We start from the raw sequence: 5,465 nt of genomic DNA on the forward strand, positions 1-5,465 counted from the left end.
ATTGATGACGTGGTCAAGAAAGAATCCAGCCAATTCCTCTTTAATTGCTCGCATGCGATCTTGTGGTAGGAGTTCATTCTGCATCTCCCACATCTAATTTGAATAAGGGGGTCAATACATATATATGAATGAAACTCAACATAAATGACGGTAATAAAATAAACTTGTGAATATTTTTGCTTACGCACTTCATATTGTCTTTTAGAGTAGCCCCGCCTATTCTTGGCCGTCGCGTTGTAGATGAACTCACAAACGTAGTATCCACAGTAATTATTCCTGTCTTCCTGCCAGAAGCACTTTACGAGAAATAGAAGTCAATCAAACTGATAATGAAGCATTATAAATAGCATTGATGAAAGTAGCTAGAATCAACGGGAGATGCGCAGAACTAGCTAGCTAGTAGTACTTACTTTCGGGAATTTCCATCACAGATCCCGCAAAAGTCCCGAAACTTGTGCGGTGAATACTTTCCAAACCCTGCGAGACAAAGAAAACAATTACTTGATATCATGAAATGACCAAAGTTGCCGATATGGTGCGATAATGATCGATTCAACTTACTTCTAGAGCATTTTAGACATGTACGCATATTCCTTGCGATCTTTTCGTCTCGAGTCTAAGACGCTTACTAGTCCCTGCTTAAGCTTAATCTCTAGGAGAATATAGTGGAAACTGCGCACGCATGCATATAACTCATCAGTTACATTAATTACTATAACCTCGAGTAATAATTAAGGGAAACCGAATATGCACAAGACAGTAACACTCACTTGAAGTTGTAAGGAAAGAGTATTGTATCTTTATTTTGATTTATTACCAATGATCGTAGCAAGTTCTCCTCGGTTTCTTCGGCATGAAATTTAACCGTAAATTCATCTATGAGATTTGTGTTAATGAACCCAATATCATACATTTCAGCTTTTCTACATTCGACGATCTTTAATCTGCATAATATAGTGAGGATAATTATATATACATGCAATGAAAGAGCTGAGCTATATATAGAGACTTAATGACAGAAGTAGTACTTACAGACAGTAGCAAGTGACCACTAATTTATCGAGGGCCTTTAGATTAAAAAAGTTGAAGAACTCCTCGAATGGAACATACAACTCCTCAATTCCAACGAGGTCGTGTTGATCCTCTTTAACTTTCAGCGTCAAAGTATCGATTTTATTCCCACCTAACTGCTTTCTGCAGGTTTCCATGTACCAATCATGGAATCTTCGCATCATCGTTGTTAGAGTAGTTCCATCTTTGACGAGAGGCTTCCTGTACTCGTATTTGAATTCGTCCACCTCCATTATATCAAAATGTGCATCATCGTAATCTCCAGGATTGGTACCGGGCAAGACCCCCGGATGATTAGCGACGATCTCGCTAGACACCTTGAGCGGGGGGCACGATTGGTTCATTTGTTCGCCGAGATGGGAATTTTTTTCCCAATTCTTCGTTCTTGTAACATTTTGTCACTGCAAGTACTTCCCAACCGCTTCGCTTCCTTATATGTCTTTTCAGTAATGCGCTCATAGTTGGTTTGCGGCGGAGACGGTGGGGGTCGCTGCAGGGCATCCAAAGTGCGCTTTTCTTTCACCAGATCTATCTTCTGCTCCAGATGTGGATGTCTCTTAGCTCTTTGCGTTGCGAAGTAATTCCTCACTTGGGCTTGACAGATCTCCTCGTTTTCCTTCTCGGTCATCTTGTATGGTAACTTTTCTGGAGTCTTGAGAGATGGACCGAATCTGTATTGCCTCCCGCCTGTACTGCTAGACGCCGGAGCAGGCCGAGCGGCTGCGGCTTTCTTCTTTAGTTTCTTACGAGGCGGAGGAGAAGGACTTCGACACGCCGGAGCAGCCGGAGCGACGGCGGGTCTCTTCCGCCCTTGCTGATGAGGCGGAGAAGGAGGAGGCTGGCTGGTCGGGCGCGCCGGCGTAGGCGGAGTGCCGCCACACGTCGAAGAAGGAGGCGGAGTGCCCTGATCACTCGCCGGAGGAGCAGGCGAAGGAGGAGGAGGAGTGCCGCCACACGCCGGAGAAGGAGGCGGATTACCCTGATCACTCGCCGGAGGAGCAGGCGGAGGAGGAGGCGGAGTGCCCTGACTCGCCGGAGGAGGAGGAGGAGGCGAAGGCGTCCAATTTGAAAGGTTGATGAGCTCCTTCCGCATAGGCATGGAGTCTTCAAAGCAGAACCCAGCCGAGTCTCCCGATTCATCGGTAGGGTGGTCAAGCACGAGCTCCTCAAATCCCTCCGTTATTACTTCCACCGTCACCCTAGCATATCCTTCTGGAATTGGACGACAGTGAAAAGTTGCGCCGGGTTCAGGAGGTCGAACAGAGCCAACAGCCGCCTTGACTTTGTACTTCTGCCATTCACTACTAGGGAAAACCCTAGCAGTAGCGCTGGTTTTGTGCTCACTAGTAGCGCGGGTAGGCGCGCTACTAATAAGGCGCTACAACTATTGCTTAGCTGTAACGCGTGCCGGTGCGCGCTACTGCTAGGACAAATAGCTGTAGCGTTTGTTCACACCCACGCTACTGCTAATGAAACTAGTGGCAGCGCGTTTTCTCTCCATCGCTACTGGTATTCATTTTTTAGTGTATTTATGCGGTTTTCTCTCCATCGTACAAATATTGGTACAATACCAGTTATGAGGATCATTATGTCCAGTGTGTCAAATGAAGGTGGATTAGGTTCAAGTGGAGGCAATATGTGATGCATGTCAAAAGTATACTACTAATCCAAACTTGATAGAGTTTGGACTAGTAGTACTTTCGATGTGCACCACATGTTGCCTCCACTTGAATCTAATCCGCCAGCACAAGCTATTTAATCATCATCATAGTAATTACCACCAACATTATTTATTTAATCACCACTAACACTAGCTAATAATAATCATCATAGTCATTACCACCAACACTAGCTATTTTATCATCATAGTAATAGTGTAGCACATCTTCATCCTCAAACTCATTTCTAGCTAGCTAATCACTCCTGCTGCTCTCTCTTAGGTAAAATAACATAAAACATGTGTAGCTCTCCTCCTTGATCAACTTGGAGCATGCAGATGAACCTGTCTCCTAATCGTGGGTTGCGCTTCTGTTTGCTGCCCCCTAGTACTTCTCTGCGCGCCCCCATCACATATTTGGTCCAGTCTTGCACTATTAAGCTTCCGTCGCTAATCTTTAATGCACTACAGTAATCTGTAGGATATCTTGGCCGTAAGCTAATAATACTCATGGTACCTTTAGTCTCGATCCCATAAGGCACAACATTCATCGGGACTCCCTGTTGAAGAACATCGTATGGTAACATACTTAGCAATGAAGTTTAGCTTAAAAAATAATGTATGGAAAAGATGCACTGAGGACAAATATTAAAAATCTTACAATCCTTCCTAAATAGATGTGACCGTAGTTCAGTACGAACACTATTGGTCGCACGTTTTCAGTACTAACATTTCTAAATGCAGGAAGAAAATTTGTCTTGACAGTATCAAGATCCGCAAGCCATGAAACATAATGACTGAGCTCCTCGCAGTTGAGTTCAGCCCCGGCACAGTATACGGTCCTGTCTACCAAGCACTGGACATGTTTGCTTGCACCGAAATAAGCTATCAATAGAAATTAATTATCAACTATTTTTGAATAAACAATATCAAAGACATAAATATGCTTGAGAAACTCACATTTTGGTATAACTGGAGGCGTCTGCACATCGACCCAGATGTCGGTATTACCTTCAATATCATCTTCCGGACGAATATCAAAGGTGATAACCATATCAGGCTCAAATGCATAAGTCTTTTATAGTGTTCGCCATGTTTTGCATCCAAAATAGGTGTAGTCGTCTGAATTGTATAATTTTGTGTGGAAAATATAACCATGCTCGGTCTTCAAGTAAAATTTTTTTACCTTCATAGTACGACTGCAACCTATCTTATCCAATACAAAAACTCTTGCATGGCAGGGGATACACTAGTAGAATAGTAAAAACAAATTATAAGTTGAAGCAAATGAAGCATATGTCATGCTTAATTAAAAAAAAGACTTGTCATTGTGACTTACTGTATCCACTTCGAAGTTCTCGTCCAGCTTGATGCTGAAGCGCCTATCATCATATAGGAAGATTCAGTCGCACAGGCCGCGCTCGTCTTCGCAGTATTTGCAAATACCGAAATCCTTTTCGTCGTCAGACATTTCCTATGTTCATCGTTAAAACATTAATTGAAAATCAATCGAAGACAACTACCAGGATACTCAACACACAAATCTGGGGCACTCGATATTTCCTACATATTCTGGCACAAGTCATGCCAAAATTCACGGGAAAATCCGGCATGACCTTTGCTAAAATAGGACATATCGAGCGCCTGAAATTTGCCGGAACTAAAATGAATCAACACTCCGGCAAAACATAGGCCACTCAGAGGTGTAACCTGCAAACATGACCGGCCACTTGGGCAAGCACATATCCTATTTGAGCAACACAAGATATACATTTCAAAATATCTTATAGGACTCAAATTAGCATGCATTGAATAAGCAAAAGTAAATCATCTCATGCGTGTTCGTACAACGTCGAATATTATCACTAATACATCCCGAATAGTGTCATACATATAACATCACTAATACAACTAAAACCCTAGCACACGACGGGTATCGGCGCGGGCGGTGGACACCCACAGAGAAGGAACCATCATGGGATCATAGCTCCAGTGAGATCTCTGGAGAACCTGCCAGGTATTGGGGAACCTGTGCTCCAACGCAAACAAGTAGCGACGGACGTGCGCGCCCTCCTCACTGATACGGTGACGCACCAGCTCCGCGGGGTCCTCGAGCCTCTGGACCGTCACTGGCCCACGCGACCACCACCAAAGAAGGTTCGGGTCAACGACAGACTGGCTCCTCACCAACATGCGCCCCCCGGTAGGTAGCACCTCCCAGTACCACCCCGGCGTAGCCCAGTCCCGGACATGGCCCATCTGGTCAAGCAGGTGTCTTCCTCCACCGACTCGACGACGAGGATGCGGGATAGGCATCGTCCACGTCGATGCGGAAAAATTTTCTTTAACTAAAAAAATAGCAACAAGTTCTTACTAACATGTTCTATTAATTCAATTAGTTCTTACTGAAAATAAACTTACTATAAATAAAAATAAACTAGTACCTAGCTAATTAGTACCTAGTTCTTACTAACTAATTAGTACCTAGGAACTACTGCTAAGGGTTCATACTAACTAACTAACTAACACTAAATTAACTAACTAATTAGTACCTAGGAACTACTGCTAAGGGTTCATACTAACTAACTAACTAACACTAAAAATAGCCTAGGGTTCATACTAACTAGCACTAAATAGCTAGGGTTCATACTAAGCAAACAAGAGGGATCGGAAGGGGAGAGTGCTTACAGAGGGCGGGGAGAGAGATGGGGTCGGGGGAGACGGCGGCACCGAGGCG

The sequence above is a fragment of the Triticum dicoccoides genome, chromosome 3B (assembly GCF_002162155.2).
Source record: "Triticum dicoccoides isolate Atlit2015 ecotype Zavitan chromosome 3B, WEW_v2.0, whole genome shotgun sequence".
Classification (NCBI taxonomy): domain Eukaryota; kingdom Viridiplantae; phylum Streptophyta; class Magnoliopsida; order Poales; family Poaceae; genus Triticum; species Triticum dicoccoides.